Here is a 19,742-nt window from a genome sequence, read left to right as displayed (position 1 = left end):
TTTGTTGAAACATCACAGCGTCAAAAAAAAAAAAAGAGATCTCTGCCTCGTGGCAAGATTCTGTCACATGTTTCCAAACCTAATTATTCAAATCACCTGGACTGTATTGAGACAGAGAGGAATAATCTCTCCCAGGTGGCACACAGTTTTCACTTTACTCTAAGAAAAATAAGCTTTCTTGACTTATAACAGCCTCTGGCAAACATCCAGCTCGGCCACATTCCACTTTCACATGACCTTCTCACATACCCGGCCTGCAGCGAGAGCCGCACCGTACGTCCACGACCACACCTCCCTTTGACTGGCCTAGATAATTCAAGTCCTGCTTATCTTTGCTTCTTCTTCAGCCTCCTCCTCCTCCTCAGTGTTTACAAGTTTGACTCAACTCCAGATATGCAATTGGCTTGTAAATTTCATTTATGTGTATTTACAGTTTTGTTTTACAAGGACAGATACAGCCCCGCTCAAACGCTGGAAGCCTTTGAAATTTATCACAGTGTCGCGGTCGTGTCAGATGTTTTTCAGTCTGTCTGCAGCCAAAACAACCAGCTGAATAAAAGTTGGCATCACTGCAAACCACGCATACGTTACACTTGTTAATTAATGTGCAAAACTTAACATTTAAACAAGGCTGTGGATGACGTGTGGTTAGGTTTAGGCACAAACACCACTTGGTTATGGTGAGAAAAAGTCTTGTTTTGGCCTAAAATACATGTTTTTTCCCTGCATCCTTAGCACACTTATTCTGGCTGCATCCTAATTTGTCCACTTATTGGAGTTTTATCTTCGAAACCCTATCAGATATTTTGAAAATGAAATGATCGTTTGACAGCTATTTTTGGCAAAACAGGAGAGGAAAATCAGGATCTAAACACAAAATAACGAAATTTGTCACTTTATTCGCACAGATATGAATCCTTATCCACTGAGCTGGACTTTAAGGAAGTGATGCAAGGAAGTGATGCAACATCTCAAACTTGAGAAACTAAGATTCTCATTAAATGGCTCTTCTGATAAATTAATGAGAATCTGGAATCCACTCATGGAATATATAAACGCTAGACTATGAACCCCCACTGTATTGATAACTCCACGTGAAGTAGGTCTTATTGTCTTACATTTTCTTGTAGTCGGTAGTTGGGTAGGCCCTGTTTGGCCCTTTATTTTGTTCACTGCCTGTCCCATTTTTGTTGCCCTATCCTGGGTGGAAACACACTGATGTCTTGGTAAATAAAACGTCTTGTAGTGGTACTAATATCTCTGTATAACCTCTTCTCATGGCATTATCCCAGTGGGAAGCACAGTGATGTCTTGGTAGAAATATTCACTTTTTGTCGCCATACCCTGGCAGGAAATTCACTGATGTATTGGTAAAAATAAAATACAGTTTTTTGTTGCCCTATCCTGGGTAGAAACAGTGACCAGTTGCTAAGGAACATTAACATTTGGTGGCTGAAAGAATGCTGGAAATGCAGTAAAAACAATCGCTTTATGTGGCATTATCCCAGCTGGAAGCACAGTGATAAAAATAACCACTTTCTGTCGCCCTTATCCCGACAGAAAATGCACTGATGTACTGGTAAAAATCAACTAGTGTTTGTGACACTATCCTGGGTGGAAACTGCTATAAGTTTCTAAAACACACCCACATTTGGTGGCTGAAAAGCAGCTGGAAACTCAGCAATGACTCAGCAGTTTTTTTGTTTGTTGGTATAAACAGTGGTCTACAGCTTGGCAGGTGTCTCACCTGGGTGACATACCATCCCCTCCACCTCCTGATGACAAAGACAGCTCATATTCTGCGGCACTATAGAAATGTGGATATGCTAAGTATGAGACATGCAAATATAACGTTTGTATAAATTTACAATGCCAACAGTTTCCTCTGCTGACTGAGCTGCTGCAGCAGGGTTTAACATATATAGATGTTATGTTCAGATGGGTTTAATGTCAGGAATTAGTTGACTGGTGGATTGTTTAATTGATTAGTTGCCTAAAATATAAGCCTAATTTTTAGGGAATGCATTGTTTTTATTTTCTTGCTGGGAGTTTGACACCACTCTCATGTCTGACTGTTAAATATGAAGCTACAGCCAGCAGCTGGTTAGCTTAGCTTAGCATGAATAAATACTGGGAACAGGGGGAAATAGATCACAATGTCGTCACAATATCTGCCAACCACCAATTCTTACACTTGTGAACACATTGTATCTTGTTTGTTTGTTTGTTCTCTGCAAAAACAAAATGTGGTTTTGCAGAGGATTACATACAAACTGTTGATGTTTTGTTTCGATTTAGGTTCGGATGAAACAAAGGGGACATAATGTCTGAATTCTGGAGCTGTAGTGGTGTTGGTAGGCTGATTTTGTGTTTGGGCAGAGCCACATTAACCGTCTCCCACCTGTTTCCAGTCTCTCTGCTGAGATGAGCTAATCGGCTGCTGGATGTAGCTTCATAAAGCTGGTGTCCATCTTTTCATCGAAATCTCTGCAACAAAGCAAATGAGCAACCTTCCCAAGATTTCAAAATGAAAATCAAAATAGATGTTTAAGGTTATTTTTATCACCAATGTATTGCACTGATTGTCACACATGTATATACTATCTCTAAATGCATTACATTAACGCACATCTTTAGGACGATATGTCATAACAATGTATATTTCACATTCTTTGTATACTTTGTGTTGTGAACATCTGTTTATTCCTCTGCACATTAACCTCTCAAAACTGCACAGCATTTTTATTCACATGTATAAATTCATATTTCAGTATTTTCTTATGATAGTATTTGTATGTGACAATAAAAATCATTTGTGTATAATAATAGTAGAAGTATCACTAATAAAAATAGCAGTAGTAGTATTAGGCATCAGGCCGACCACAGCAGCAGCTCAACCACGATCCAGGCGCAACCATTTTCTGAGGGAACCTTCAAGACAGGTGCTCCCGGGGGAGAAATCGAATTAACATGCATTCATGGGACATGAATGTTTGCAAATGGAGAGAGAGAAGGAGAGAGGAGCTCAGTGTATCATAGGAAGTCCCCTGATAGACTAGGCCCATATTAAACTAACTAGGGGCTGGTTCAAAGCAAGCCTGAGCCAGCCCTAACTATAAGCTGTCGAGTTAACATGCATTAATGGGACATGAATGTTTGCAAATGGAGAGAGAGAAGGAGAGAGGAGCTCAGTGTATCATAGGAGGTCCCCTGATAGACTAGACCCATATTAAATTAACTAGGGGCCGGTTAAAAGCAAGCCTGAGCCGGCCCTAACTATAAGCTTTATCAAAGCGGAAAGTCTAAAGTGTCGTCTTAAATGTGGAGAGAGTGTCTGCCTCCCGGACCGAAGATGAAGATTGTTCCACATAAGAGGAGCCCGATAGCTGAAGCATCTGGCTCCTGATCTACTTTAGGAAACTCTAGGAACTAGGGATGCACAACAATATGGGCACGTCATTGGTATCGGCCAATATGGCTTTAAAATCGGCCAACATGTTTTTTCTTATTTTGCACAATGAATGAATACTACACACTTTGAAAAGTATTGTATTTCATGTCTCCATCTGCTGGTGGGCCGTCACGATAAATGCATGCATGTATAATACGATGTTAATTCCACTACAGAAGAGACTTGAGGATCACTAAAATGGGGAATGGGAAAAAAAGTGGATATATCTGCATCGGTTATTGGCCAAATAAGTTGTTATTTACCGGCGTATCAGATATTGGCAAATAATCCAATATTGCGCATCCCGACCAATAAACCACCGGTACCCTGCATTCATCAAGCAATAACATGAAACATTTACTGATTTCAGCTCCTCAAATATGAGGATTTGCAGCTTTTCTCTCGTCTCTATATTTGTAAATTAAATATTCGACATTGTCACCTTTTTCTCTAGACTTAATATTTTATAGATGAACTAATTTAGCCGACACATCATAAGTACATTGCTACATAATGATCTTGAAAATGATCCTTAACTGCAGCAGCAGCCCTCCGTCTGATCTCAAGTTCCTGGACCGAGTTTTTATTTACTATCTGAATAACAGAGGAGAGCTGTGAAGCTCGCTTCTAAAACAGGAAATGGAATTGGCTTTTGCAAATGTTGGTGTGTGTGTGTGTGCGTGTGTGTGTGTGTTTGCATTAAGGAGTCAGAGAGACAGAGCCATGCCGCACTTTAATATCCCCAATAACGTTGGAGAGACGGGGCATCTGTTTGAGAATCCCACATCAAACGAGACGGCATGTCAGCGGAGGGTTATGCATATATTTCCCTTGTTCTTCCCAGCCGACAGGAACAGGCAGGCGTACAGGAGAGAGCTGATGAGTGGAAGGAGAGACTGTTTTGATCAAGACTCGAAAGTGAGGACAGTAAAATCTAAACAGAGAGAATACTTGAGTAAATGCATAGATACAGTCGAAACAACCACTCGCAAATCAATTACCTTATCCAGGTTTGGGGTTGTGTCCTTGTTCTGTGGTGCTGCAGGAGGGGATGTTGTTTTCCTGAGAGGGCATCTGGAGGAGATTAGGGTCCAACCTGACACTGCAGCCCTGGTGAAACATGACTCAGGGATGAATGGGGGCTTTTAGACCAGTGTCTGTCTTCCCACACGTTGTTCTGCTATTCTTTATTTGTCCGTCACCCAATAAAACACGCACGGCGTTATCTGATACCCACATGCTTGCCGAGCAAACAAGCTTCTGCCAATCTCTTTCTGCTCCCCCACTTTTTTTAAAACAAAACAAGCCTTTAATGCAGCTTTTAACGTAAAGTGTTTTTTTTAATCATGTAAGAAAGCAAAGCCTCGGAAAAAAACGATGTCACCGGCGATGTTATTAATTTCAAATCAGCTGTCCGCGCAGACTATACATCACTGCAAGAGAATGTCATTTGTAAGGTCAGCAAATGTCTGTTTTTTCTCTCACACCCGAGCGCAGAACAGAGAGCGTGAGGGAATGTAACAGAATAACACGAGTTTCAACCCAGCTGAGACCAAATTACCTGCAAAGAGAAGTCCATATTCAGAGCCCTTGTTTTGATACAGTCTACATTGCTGCGGGTTGGACTCTTATTAGATTCGGCCTGCGTTTCCACTTGTGGCTCAGACGAGGCCCTTCGACGGCCTTTATCCAGTTACGTCTGGGCCCCGGCGCTCCCGGGAGCTCACATTTGCTCCTCCGATATGGACTAATGCATGTCACCGTTGCCACCTGCAGTTAGAACAAACAGAGCTGACCGCCACTCAGCTGGGCGACAGAGAAAGGAGGGAGCATCGGGCTGTGATACTGCATTGACTAACCCAGGTCACCCAGCTAAAGCATACATATTTCAAACAGTGTAAAGACTTCCTGTGGCTGTTTTATGCTGCAGTTAGACGTCCATATCTCTGTGAAAGCTGTTTTGTTGCCTCCATAATTGCCAGACTAGATGCTGCTGCTGTCATCAGTTGTATTTTTACTTTTTATCATGAGAAAATCTGCAAGCCGAGGTAGTGACATGTTAATGTAGAGACATATCTGCTGCTCTGTGTTGTCTGTGGCCCTAAGAATGTGTGTGTGTGTGTGTGTGTGTGTGTGTGTGTGTGTGTGTGTGTGTGTGTGTGTGATCGAGAGCGAGAGTGAGAGAGTTGTTGCTGTTTTGCATCTTGTCTTTTCCTGGTTGTTTTGCCTTTTTGTGCCGTTGTCACGAGTCTCTTTGTCTCTCTCCACCTGTTTACTTTCTCTCAGTGGTCATTTTGAGTCTATTTGTAGTTGCTTTGCACCCTTTTTGTTGTCGTTGTGAATGTTTTTGTTGCCGTATCTCCTTATAGTCGTTTGGTGTCTCTGTGGTCTTTTTGTGTCTCTTTGTAGTTGCTGTGTGCATCTTTCTGGTTGTTTTGCCCTTTTGAGTCTCTCCACAGTTGTTTTGTGTCTCTTTGTAGTCGCTCTGTGTGTCTTTTGTAGTTGATTTGAATCTCTTTGCAGTCATTCTGTGTCTATTTGTAGTCATTTTGTGTCTCTTTGTAGTCCCTGTTTGTGGTCGTTTTATCCATCTTTGAAGTCATTTTCAGTCTTTTTTAAGTTGCTTTGTGTCTCTTTGTAGTCACTGTGTGTCTTTTTGTAGCTGCTTTGAATGTCGCTGTGGTTATGTTGTGTCTCTTTTGGGTTGTTTTGTGTCTCTTTGTTGTCTTTTTGCATCTCTTTGTTGTCATTTAATGCTTCTATGTAGTCATTTGGAATCTCTTTGTTGTTGCTTTGCGTCTATTTGTGTAGTTTTGCAGCTGTTTTAAACCTGTTTGTAGTAGTTTATTGTCTCTTTGTAGTTGCTGTGTGCGTCTTTCTGGTTGTTTTGCCCTTTTTGTTTTCATAGTGAGTCTCCTTGCAGCTGTTTTGCATCTCTTTGTAGTTGAGTTGTAGTTGAGTCTCTCCAGAGTTGTTTTGTGTCTCTTTGTAGTCACTCTGTGTGTCTTTTGTAGTTGATTTGAGTCTCTCTGTGGTCATTTCTTGTCTATTTGAAATCATTTTGTGTCTCTTTGTGGTTGTTTCATCCATCTTTGTAGTCAGTTTTTTTAAGTTGCTTTGTGTCTCTTTGTAGTCACTGTGTGTCTTTTGTAGTTGCTTTGAATGTAGCTGTGGTCATGTTGTGTCCCTTTTGGGTTGTTTTGCATCTCTTTGTTGTCTTTTTGCATCTCTCTGTAGTCGTTTAATGCTTCTGTGTAGTCATTTGGAATCTCTTTGTAGTTGCTTTGCATCTCTTTGTGTAGTTTTGCAGCTGTTTTAAACCTGTTTGTAGTAGTTTTGTGTCTCTGCAGTTGCTTCAAATATCTTTGCAGTTATTTTGAGTCTCTTTGTAGTTCTTTGATGTCCTTGTCATTTTTGTGTATCTTGGCAGTCGTTGTGAGTCTATTTGCAGCTGTTTTGCATCTCTTTGTAGTATTTCATGTCTCTGTGGTCTTTTTGTGTATCTTTGCAGTCATTCCGAGTCTCTTGCTAGTTGGTAACATGTTACGTTGAATGACAGTGTGCAGGTGAAGGCCAGGGGGCCCCTGACAGTTTGGGCCCCTGGGCCTGTGCCCGCTAGACCCTTTAAGTAATCCATCTTTGGCTATACTGACAAACCCGGGTCACATAGCTTAAGGATATACATATTTCAAACACTGTAAATACTTCCTGTGGCTGTTTTATGCTGCAGTTAGACGTCCATATCTCTGTGAAAGCTGTTTTGTTGCCTCCATAATTGCCAGACACTATGCTGCTGCTGTCGTCAAATAGTGTTTTACCTTTTATTGTGAGAAAATCTGCAAGCCGAGGTAGTGACACGTTAACGTGGAGACATTTCTGCTGCTTTGCCTGCTCAGCCTTGCAAACATGAAGCTGTGGCCCTGAGGATGTGTGTGTGTGTGAACGAGACACAGAGATATTCAGGAATCTCACATTGTTTCCATTTCTTCAACCAGTCAAAAGTAAGACTATGCGTTGCCGTTCTCTGTGAGAGCGTGCCACTGTCCCCGCATGGGTTTCAATTTCAACCCCCTCAGCACATCAGCGACGCAATTGCTTCCTACTGCAATTTATTACAGGCAAATTGAAAGATTCCAAGGTGTGAGTCAGTTTGTGTTGGCTGTGAACGAGCAGGCTGGTTACTTACACTGCTTCTCTTTACTCCGGCTCGTCCCCAATCTGGGTTTGTGAGAGCTGTAGTTATTGTAACCAAGTCCTCAGGAAAGAGAAAGAGAGAGACAGAGAGAAAAAAGGAACGGCTGCTTTTCCAAAGCAAAGAGGGAGGATGGCAGTGGTCCCATTAGTTGACCCCCAGGCGAGCTCTCTGGAGGCATATAGGCTTACCAGCGTCAAAGCATAAGAATATGCACTGGGCAGCATCAAAGTGCAGCGCCGGGGTAGCCGATAGCTTGTGGTGACATTGTGCTGTGGGACAGAGCACTCTCTGCCATCATTACCGCGGATCCCTCACATCGTCTATTTATAATCAATTTTCCATTCTCCCATATGGTGTCGAGGAAAGAAAGAGACGAGGGACAAAGAGAGGCTGAACAGGGAGCTGGTGGAGCACTGCTAACACGGCGGAGAAATTATACAACAGGGACTGTTCACATAAATGGACCCAGACGTGTGAAAGTAACGGTGGTTTAGTGAGGCCATTTCTTTAAAACCAGAGCTCAGGCGAGGAATAAAAACATTCAATTCCTACTGGGTCGTACTTCACGACGGTCCCCTTTTAAATTAGCCAATAAACTGTTTAAAGCCACATCATTATTCGCGACAAAATGGCCTCATTTACAGAAACATCAGCAGTGAGTGAGTATTGTTGTGCTGTTTCCATCCTCTCTACATTTATTATCGGGGGCTCTTTACACTCTGAGTTTACACATTTTTTTCTTGCGTATTGAAAATGCACTCATGAGTGGAATTTGTTTTGATTTGGTTAAATGTCAAAGGAAGTAAACTGTCAAGGGAAGAACGCCGCCGAGACATGTTTGTATGCCCAGATGAGAAACTGAAATGTAGCTGTGTGGGAGTGCGTGTGTATTCACTCCCTTCCTGAGAGCATTCTTGATGGAGGTGATGAACCCACGTTGCAGTGACATTCTGTCTCTAAGTGTGTGTGCGTGTGTGTGTGTGTGTGTGTGTGTGTGTGTTTCTGAGTGCCTGTGGTGTTATGCTTTGTCTTTGACACACTGATATGTTAAAGAAGTGGAGTTCAGCTGGGGCTCGTGACTGTGACAGGGAAATATGACCAAACATGGAGACAATAGGGGTCAAGTGCTCTCCTTTCCCCCCTCGCGCTGCATCCTAATACCTAACTCTCATTCAGGGACACATGGATGAGGTCAGTGGCCTCGCGGTACCACTTTACACCCACATCCCCCGCGGCGACAGTAATAAGTCTGGAAGTGTAACCAGTTTGAGAATTGATGCGGGCGAAAAGGAAACGAATGGTGGGACTGACCTTTTTGTTAATCTCCCTCATTTTGCTGCTGCTTCAGGTCGACACCATCACACATACAGTCCTGAGTGGCATTACTGTGCCCTGCGAGCCTCACAGCGTTTCATTAATGATAAAGTAATGATCTGTGACATTTGCTGGTAATTTGCTCCTCTGTTTTGAGCAGCATGGAGCTTGTGCTGTTTTCTCTGATGTAAACACGGTGCGACAAGAAGGCAAAGTTCTGCTACACGAGCAGTGATGCATCCATTACAGTTACACTTACAACTGTCCCCCTGTAAACAGCAGCAGGAAGGAGCTGAAGTCACCTGGTCAAACAAACACAGCAAAAAACAATGGTTGAGGAATCAGTGATGAAACATTTCAGTGGTATTTTAAGCAATAATGCAAACATTTGCGGGTTCCAGCTACTCACAAATTGAGATCTGCTGCTTTTCTTTGTCTTTCATTAATGTGGAATTACTATTTATATGTTTCGGGCTGGTTGGACGTAACAAGCCATCTGAAGATGCTAGTTTTGGCTCTGGAAAATTGTGCTGGATATTTTTTGCTATTTTCTGACATTTTATAGACTATAGATTGCAGGACTTTGAATAGCTGAAGATAACGAAACATAATGTATTCACTTGAGAAAAAGAGTTCTGCTCATTACTTCTTAATTAACAAATTAATATCTTGTTAATTCAGAAAATGAGAATTTGAGAGGTTTTTATCTCATTAATTAGGAAAACTTAAAAAAACAAGTAAAATTTTCTGGTAATTCTAGGATAATAATCTCGTTAATTCAGAAACATGAGAACTGCAGGTTATTTTCATGTTTATTTAGAAAAACAAGAGCAGAATTTTTCATCCATGAAAATGTATTCCTATTTCTGAGATAATAATCTTGTTAACTCAGAAAAATGTGAATTTAAGAGGCTATCCGCGTGTTAATTTGGAAAAAGAAGAGGGGCATTTTTTCCATCTATGAAAACTTTTCTAAGATGATAATCTCATTGATTTAGAAAAATCTGGAATAACGAGGTTATTATCTCATTAATTCAGTAAAAACGAGAATTTGCGAGGTTATTATCTTGTTAACTTAGAAAAACTAAAGCCGAACTTTTTCATCCATGAAAACTCTTCTTATAATTCTGGGATAATAATGTCAAAATGAGATTAACGAGATTGTTAACTCATTAATTTAGAAAATACAAGAATTTACAAGAATATTATTTGTTAATTTAGAAAAACAAGAGCAGCATTTCTTGTCTATGAGAACTTACTGTTATTTCTGAGATAATCAAATTGTTAATGAGGTCGTTATCTTGTAAGTTTAAAAAAACTAACATCCATGAAAACTTTTCTCATAATTCTGCGATAATACTCTCGTTGATTCAGAATAACGAGATTAGTGAGATAGTCTCGTTAAATCAGAAAAAAAAAACATAATTTGTCTTCCATGAAAACTTTTGAGAATTCTGAGATATTTATCTTGTTAATTCATAAATATGGGGCAATTTCTTTTCTGAAGAAAATGTACATGTACTTGATGATGAAAATGTGCAAATCAATTGTTTAAAATAGACAACATAGTAAAAAAAAGTTGACGTCAAAAATCCAGACAGAAGTTGAAATGGCCGTTACAGTCTTAGTAAAACTGCTGAAAGGATTTAAAGACTCAAGTTTGGAAAAGAGATAAAAACCATCGAAGTATTTGTGATATATTGAGCTGATAGTTTCAGTTAGAGTGTAAGTCCTGAAATAAATTAATATCAGTGTAAGTGTATTAACAACTCAAACAAACAAGAAAACCTTCAAAAGTCAGGGACAGAAAAGACGTGTAGTATTGGACACGTTTGATTGACAAGTGATCTCAGGGGTATCGCAGGGTAAAAACAGAAGCTCGTCTTCAAAGCCATTACGAAAATAAAAACCACAACAAATATAAGGATTTAAAAAAAAACAAAAAAAACCTCAATCAAAACCCTTCAAACGTCTCAGTGACAGGCAGCGTCATCGACTCAAAACCACAGTCCGTCATTTAAAGCTGAGCATTACCTTGATAGCCGTTACTGCTGGAAGTTTGGAGCCCAAACTTAAATTACACTTGAAAAACAATGTGCAAATTGAATCACTAAATTGCCAGCGAGGAGCAGAAGTTTTCAAAGAATAGATGGGTTTGTAATGAAGAAAGTTGCAGCAAAGAGGGAAAACAAAACAAGAGCTTTCTAAAAAGAGTAGAATTTATTCAGGTTATAAAGAGAGAACACAGCGGCACGACATCGGCCTTGTTTTACTGAAAAACAATTAGAAAGCTTCGAGGTGACTTCATACCGCAGGACAGCTTCACCACTAATTACTCACTTATAGAGGATCATTAATATTTTTGACACCGCACTTATTATTCATGGATTAAATTTGCATTAACAAGGTAAAAAGTTGGCGGATTGAAAGGATTTTTTCCTTTGAGTCTGTCCCTCAGACATCACAGGCTTCGGTTCAAAATGCTCCAATAATGATGATCATCAGCAGTAATTTTTAGACCAACTTGTTTTTTACATTATAATTTTGATTCATTCAGAAATTCTGAGTGACTTTTCAGAGAGGAGGAAAAAAAGCATGAAATAAGCATGGACTCCATCTGCTAACACTCGTCGTGGCCGGGCTTCCTGGACTCGGAGGCCCCCCCACACTCTGCCTATACTCTAGAATTATGTGACTGGTTGATGAGTAGTTGTGTCGAGTTGGAAGGTCCTTGGCAAGAGGCCTTGGGCACCACTGGAAGACTATCAGAGTGCAGAGTCATTAGAAATCCCTCATTCTCACTGCGCTGTGTAAACGGCCCACCGGCCTCCATCTGAACGGGCCCCGAGGAAGGATCACCTCCGTCGGGCTGAAATTGGATCGTGCACAGAGGAGGGGAGCTGTGGGAGCTGAGCGAGGGGAGAGAAAAAAGTTATGTGTTCCTATTTATTGACTCGGCTGCAGAGATCACTAAACTGTTTCAAGGGAGAATAAAGTTTAGGGAGTTTTTCCCATAAGCACTGCGGGCATTTGGGGAGTGACAAGTTGCCTTCATAAAAGCCTTAAATGACTATGGAGAAGAGAAGTCCATTGGAAATGTACTTAAACCCGCATCAGGTCGACTACTTTATTTTGTTTGTTTTTTTTGCCTTACATAGTGGTATTTAATCCCAACACAGCATGTCCCTGAACACAACTGTAATGGAGCCAAACTGTTGGAATAATGTGTTTTTAAGTGTATTTTTAAAAAAACATGACCCTAAAAAAACAAGACGGGGCACCACCTGCAGCATCTGCAGAACAAATTCAACTTCATATCAGAGCCGAAGAAAATGCTCTCAGAACTTGGAAAAATTCAGCGTGCTACATTCACATTAATAGTTTAAATAGTTTGGGAAATAAAAGTTGAAATATAACATATTTTACTGATATTATATTGAACATGAATACATGAGCTCAACTGCAGCAGTTGAGTCCTAGTCTCTATATACAGACTCTACATTCAGTGAATGTAGAGTCTGTAGGCAAACCCCGGAGATCTTGCCTCCGGAAGAAGAGCGGAAGAGCCCTGGTTTCCGGTTGTAGGCTGTTTGTAGTCCGCATGATATTGACCAATCAGGTTTGAGCCGGCTGCAGTTGTTGCCAGGTTAGACGGTCCGTGCGGTGAACTAACGAGGCAGAACATAATTGGCGTCACTGCAAACTCTGAATCCATCGCAATGGTTCAGCATATTTACTTATATATAAATGGAAGTCGGAAACGGAAATTCGCCTCCTCTGCCCAAATCAAACTGGAATGCCAAAAAATCGGGGGTCTGCCCCCAGAGGCTGTATCGCCGTTTGCCGGAAGTCAGACGCCAAATACAGCCGATGGGTTCTAAGAATGCTTGAGCCCTGAATATGTGCTCTCTAGGGCTGTCGCACATAATCTTCAACTAATCGATTAGTCGTGGAAAAAAAAATCACGTTATTTTTACTTCTGCGGTGGTGTGTCTGTGTCACTCTGCAGTTACACCTCCAAAACACTTGTTGGCGGTGGAGGACTGTGTTAAGTGCTGTAAAGTTTAGCTCAAATCAAACTTTATTATATATAATTGATTCAAAACACACATTAAACACACATTAAACATGGCTTAATAGAGAAAATTTCAAACACAAATACGCAAACTGGCTTCACTATAAATCGCAGCATTCACAGACAAACACTTGTCTTTATCTGGACACATTTCCCCCACAAATACAACATGCTAACGTTATTAGCACAAGTCTACGGCATTTTACATTGTATAAATTAGCTTAGCAGCTAGTGGACTTTTCCTCTACTCATATGAAGCCAGGGACAACAGCAACATTTAACAAAGGTAACGTTACAAAATTCAGCTCCATTACAACTCACAACATTCACCAACAAAACAACTGTCTTGTAGCAGCTGTTACCACATCGTGATGGCATCTTGTTTGACACTGTTAAACACGGCTGGCAAAGAAAGTAGTGTTTTCACCTGGATGACTTTCCCACATAGATAAAACACTGTACTTTTGATTCCTACTTATTTTTACGCTCCTCCATAACTGAAAACAGCTGCATTGCCCGAGGCCAGGGAGTGTGGACCACTTCTGCGAACAATCCATTTAATTTCTCTGCTTTTATTTACTGTGACTGAAAGATAAATGTGGACACTGATACAACAAACATCTTTTGTCTAGAGTGTCCAGGGGCCAACAGAGGCACCACTGTAGGTCGGAGTAAAACCCAGGATTTCAGTTCCACCTCCCAGAAACTAGGCTCCTTTTCAAAAACGGATATTCTGGAAATGAATGTCTAATTTAATCCACCATTTACAGTAACACATGTATTGTGTCCTTACGTGACTTTAAAATACCACAATTACTGCATTTACAATCATCAAACCCGAGTCCAGGCTGCAACAACAGAACTGGAACTGGAACATGCAGACGTTGCGTGTAATTGCCTCCCACTTTCGTTTTCTTCACCAGAAGTACTGAAACTACATGTGTCGTAAAAGTGCTCAGTGCTGGCAGAAGTGAAAATAGTCCTCATTAAACACAATAATGAGCTGTGTGATTAAGTCACGAGGAGAAAAACAATGCACGTGTTGTTTAAAAATGATGGCGTGCGTTAGTGGAGGCTGCCGTACGTTTGCTTTATGTTCTGCAGGCTGTTTCTAATGGATGTCTGAAAACAATAGGATCTCGAGACTTCCGGGATTGGAGGTAAAAAGCGGCAGCAGAACAGACAGCGAAAGCTTCTGACTGTGGCAAACATATGGTAGAGCTTTCCGACTTTTCCAGCAATAATAGCATGTTGGAATAGAAAACTATTAACACCTTGCCTCCACACAGACCTATGCTCTTTGTTCAGTTACATGACATAGAGGGTGAGTAATGCAGCACTTGGCCTCGGTACTACTTGAGAGCTGGTGCTGTATTTTACACATGCTGTATATAAGTGTTTGTGCTGGATGTGTGCAGCAGTCCGAGCTCAAAAAGAAAAAAAAAAAAACAGGGCTTTATGTTGGCACGAGTGAAGGAGGCTAATTGCAGTGCGAGAGGAAGTGTGAGAGGTCTGAAGAGGAGAAGGCAAGAGAAAAAGGCAGAAAGAGAAGATAGAGAGAGGCAAGAAGCTAATGCTGTTTGTAATTAAATCCTGTCAAAAAGCCTTTTCATTCAGGTAGGCCGTGTTGAGAGATTAGCAGGGCAGTGGAAGGCTGTGCATTGCACTGTTTGCTCTGCTTCACTCTTGTAGTTTGGCAGGAGCAGCAGCCAAGGAGGTGCAAAGCTCCCCACTCCTCCCGCTTTTGCTCCTATCAACCGTTACAATCAGTGATCTCACCTTCTGTTTTTATAGCCTCTTTTCCTTTCTCCTGCATTTGCCTCTCTCGTAAATACGCAGGTATACACCGTGCACCCTCCTCTGGGATCTGCTGTATATAAAAATAACCATCAGTGTCCATCTTGTACAACAAGACTGAAGCCAATCATGTTCGGATCTTTCATGTAATCAGCAAGAGACTTTTGTTGCCTGACTTTAGCCTTTGAGGTAGCACCTCCTCTGAGGCAATGTACATACTAGGGTTGTCAGTTTCTGTTAATTTTGCTTTCGATAGCCCGGCAACCATTAACCAGTGACTGACCGGTTCATTTTAAGGAAAAATGAAAAACAAGAGGCTTGTCCTTTCAGTCTGGAGCTCTACCAACACATTTCAAAGCACTATGGGAGCGTTCTTTACTTATGAATGTGGTGCAGAAAAGGGGGAGGCATATCAAATAATTCTTTTAAGCACTGGGAAAGGACTTATGTTTTTATTTTGGCTTGGGAGAGGGGCACATGAATTTAAATGGTTGTTTTTTGCATTGTTTTACCGCAATTTTATTAAATTATGATGGAAACATCAAAATTCGAATTAAAATCCCCTGATTCGCACAAACTAAAATACGCTCACTCGAGATTTGGTTGATTCGAAAAAATGTTGATTCGCAAAACGGGGGATGGAAATAGTTTTGAATTAAGTCTGACGTAGCGTACCTCACTCCATGGTGATATCCACACTTCGGGTCGGGAAGGCAGTAATGCATTTACAAGCTGGTTGCCAACCGCCAGAAAACGTAGAAGAAGAAGAATGCGAGACTTGTTTTGTTTCCGGTTCTGCGGAAAACTCGTGTAAATTCGTTGTTTTCACCAAAGTCCGTACATTTAATGGAAACACACAGAATTTGTATTTCTTTTAATGCGCATTTCCCAATGATTCAAATCACTTTTGGATGGAAACATAGCTACTGCTGAGCTAGCGGTGCCTCTAGCTAGCTTCCACTGACCCAACTGGTGCACAGTGCATTGCATCCAAGGCTAGCTAACCAGTTGAAAATGATGGATGGACAGTGGGCACTAGGTTTCTGTATGTTGACTCTGCTAGCCGGCTGTCTGTCTCCCACCAGATCAGGGTGGTGCACAGTGCAGTAAACTGAAGTGTAACACAGTTAACCTGTTGCAGTGTATGTAGTTGTCTCACAACCCGTGAGCTTTGTGCAGCAGCATTAAAATGAAACACTAACACATGAAAGCATTTATGTAACTTGTCTTAAAGGTTCAGTGTGTAGGAGTTAGGGGGATATATTGGCAGAAATGGAATATAATATTTAACTATGTTTTCATTTGTGTAATTGCCTGAAACTAAGAATCATTGTGCTTTGTCACATTAGATTGAGCTTTATATGCAGAGGATCCTCTTCCACTGAGTCCACCATGTTGTTTCTAGTGAGCTTGATACTTTAAGGTCAATTAAACGCATGATTTCAGTGACCAGTTACGCCAATCACTACACATCATCAGGTCGAGACAAACGTGTCTTGCTGCTGTTAGCTGGCTAATGTTGCCTGGAATGCAGTGATAACCCCGCGCCAGTAAAAGCTCTGAATTGTTTGGTGAGAAAATACGACACTGAATAGCTAAAATTTGGTTTCATAATGACAGGCGGTGATTCTGAGGCGAAAGCACAGTGTGCTGAATGTGATGAAATCCTGTCAAATGAGGCGCTAAAACCATCGAAGCTCCAGAGACACTTAAACACAAAGCAGCAGGATGTGTTGAGAAGCCAAAGGAATATTTCCAAAGGGAAAGGGACGGGCTGCAGCCACAACAGAGAGGATCACAACGTTAACAGATGACAGTGGCATAACACGTATTTACAGCCCAGTTTATTTTTCTCCCTTTTGGTTTTTTTATCATTTATTTAGGGAGGAGGTCCTCTGATTTTCTGAACACCCAGAAGTGGGCCTGCAGTCAGAAAAGGTGGAGAACCCCTGTATTAGATGGTGTAATGTTAGCCGGTCGGGGGCGAGGGTTCACCGGTGTTGCTGATCAATGTCACTCAGACCTCTGTTTATCTCAGCAGGTGCTCAGATTCAAGCTCTCCTAACAAGCCAGTCCACTCTCTGTGTTTTACTCTGTGGAAACAAGAGGTGGGCCGATCGAAACCTAAAGTATTGATACCACCAAAGTCTTGTTTTGGTATTGACAACGGCACCTTGACAGAAAGCAAAAAATGGATCCAGCTAATGTCAGCTTGTGTTCTGGCCACATGTCCTCTTCTTCTTTTTGTGCGGTTGTGTGCATGTGGGCAGCGACCGCCTCGTTAGTTCAGAGAAGATTCTGAACCTTATTCACTATTACACAGTGTACCCACCTAACAAGACACCATTATACCACCGGGGCACTGCCCTACCTGCACAGACACACACCTCCACCTCTCCGCTCTGGTGTCTTTTTTTTTCGTATTTGCTCCGGGTTGAAAGATTCAGTTTCCTCTTACTAGAAATAATAACATGCGGGCTGTGTGTGTGTGAGGTGCTGCGATGAGGATCTAGAGGAGCATTCCTGATGTCAGCACTGCTTTTGTACCCCTAGGCTGTGTGTGTGTGTGTGTGTGTGTGTGTGTGTGTGAGTGTGTGTGTGTTTGTTGGTCTCTGAAACTTATGTGTTTGTCGGTCTGTCTGTGAGCACATCGGTGTGTTTGTCTGTTTTTGTGTGTCGATGTGCATCTCCCTGTGAGGTTATTAAAATCTTTGATGTTTGCATTTCTGCCTGTCTCTATACATTGATGTTTCCCTGTCTTTGTGTGTGTGTGTGTGTGTGTGTGTGTGTGTGTGTACAGCAGGAATAAAGCACCCCATTGATAAGAACAAGTTCTTCTTGTTAACGTATCAGTAGAGCTGGACTCGAGCCAGCGCTGAAGTCCCAGGGGCGTATTTCTACACAACCCCCGCTATGACACGGCAGTTACTATTCTGCAACCCCACACACACACACCAGACTCACACACACACACGCACACACACACGCACAGGGTAGATAGCCCGGGAACACAACATGTGTTAACACTCTCTTTCCAAGAGATACATTGAAGAGGACATTGAGCAATGTTTCGTCTTACATCTCTCCAGTGGCCGCCTGCTCTGCAGTCGTCTAAAATGCTTCCATGTGCGGTCTCTGCATTCCAACTACCTTTCTGAGGCATTTCAAGACTCTCCCCAAAGATACCCGATACCCAGGGGAAAGCAGATAGTCATGAGAAATACCTGCTAGCTCTTAACAGTTTTAAATAACAGGATGGGGGGATTTTTTTTGCCATCCCCTTTGGTCTTTTGTTTTTGCACATGTGCCAGCTATTGTTTTCCTCTTCTTATACACCAGGGAGATGGAGCCAAGGCTGTTTTATGACAGTCATAATCACCACCCCTGGCGGCTGCATAGGGACATCAGCTCCAATCGACTGTTGCGGGGCACACCTTGTTGTCAAATAAAAGTGTCTGGATGAAGGTCAGTGGGAGAACAAAGAGGTTCAGTGTGCAGAATAACACCTACAAAACGCTGCCGCCACCCCAGCGCGTGCATGCTCTGCCTCCCGTTTATTTGTTTAACCATCTCAGGCCACTCTGGATGCTGCTGAACCACATGATTAATCCCAACACAGGGTCGAACAAGTGGTTCAGATGCATGTGGGCAGTGCATGCTGGGCCTGAGCAGCATTTAATGTGAGAATTACATACATCAAGATGGTGTTTAATAATAAAAGACAACTCACAGCTTTCAAGGCTCATAAAGGAGTGTGTTGTTAACATCTGCTTTTGTGGGCAGATCAGGAAATGTGAGGGCGTTTGGGGATGAACACAACCACAATGATAGACAAGGGTTTAGACTGCTGCGTCTAAATTTAACGCCACCATCCTCCAAACGGTTTGAAGTGCAATCGCATAGAACATTTGCATGAAGTGATTCACTAACTTGCCCCCTCAGCGCAGGATGTAATGTGGAAATTCAAGAAACGGGATTTAAAACGCGCTTTCAGAGACAAGCTGGGACCGTTATTTTCCAGATGGCTTTGATACAGATCATAGCGGTGTCACCACCAAAGCATGCTTTCCATTATTCCGATTGTTTAAAGCTTTAGCTCTTAAAGTAAATGCAAAGTGACAAATCCAAAAGGGTTCAGACAAAGAAGGGGGGAGGTCTTACAAATGGAATTGTCCCCATGGGCAAACCACATAATATTCATATCAAACCTGATACATCTACCACTTGAATTTCTAACCATGCAATCAGGGGCTCTGCCAAGTTAGTGAATACACCCTGATCAGTCTGATGATAAGAAGGGACCAACGGGGCACTGTGGCTTTGTGAGAGACCGTGTTCCCGTCAGCTATCAGACATCTTGAGTCGGTGCAGATATTAGCTCATAGCCTGTAAACGCCTCCTGTGTGACAAAAACTCCTAAATCTTCTTTGACAGGAACAAAATAATCCCGCAAGTGGTGTAAAGTCCACTCTGCTCAGGATGTGAAGGTCTCCCCAGCGGTTTGAAGGAGGACATATTGAGTAATGATATCATGTTGAAAAATGACCTACTCAGGTGGCTTACTTGAAATTTGAAGTTCATGGTGCATTTTTTTTTATGTAATCATATTTTTATTACTCATGCTTGCGGCCTGGCTCAATGGATTGCCTGTTGGTTGGTCCATCACTCTGATCCAGACGAAAGTATCTCAGCAACTATTGGATGGATTGCCATGATATTCTGTACAGATATTCACGGTCATACCTACTTTTGGCGATCCCCTGACTTTTCCTCTATCACCATCATGACACAAACATTTGTGGCTTTGAGTGAAAGGTCTCAACTATAGGTCAACCAATTTATAGTCGTTTGGCTGATTAATCAGCACTGATAAGATGCATTACTGATGGAGCTTACCTTCGATAGTGGGT

The 19,742-nt window shown here is 41.8% G+C and overlaps 1 protein-coding gene and 1 long non-coding RNA gene across 2 annotated transcripts in view; one reads left to right on the top strand and one right to left on the bottom strand.

Moving 5' to 3' along the window:
* The window catches only part of flrt2 (fibronectin leucine rich transmembrane protein 2), a 65,433-nt gene that overhangs the window by 11,399 nt on the left and 34,292 nt on the right, over window positions 1-19,742 (top strand). The gene's annotated exons all lie outside the window — the stretch shown is intronic.
* On the bottom strand, window positions 4,180-7,892 carry LOC144466467 (uncharacterized). The gene is made up of 3 exons (XR_013493087.1): window positions 7,638-7,892; window positions 4,453-4,561; window positions 4,180-4,327 (listed from the first exon to the last, which is right to left on the bottom strand). It is a non-coding gene; the product is annotated as an uncharacterized LOC144466467 (long non-coding RNA).

Source organism: Epinephelus lanceolatus, chromosome 13, assembly GCF_041903045.1.
Source record: "Epinephelus lanceolatus isolate andai-2023 chromosome 13, ASM4190304v1, whole genome shotgun sequence".
In the NCBI taxonomy this organism is placed as follows: Eukaryota; Metazoa; Chordata; class Actinopteri; order Perciformes; family Serranidae; genus Epinephelus; species Epinephelus lanceolatus.
The sequence above is the reverse complement of the archived record's forward strand: the minus strand, read 5'-3'. Positions and strand labels throughout refer to the sequence as shown.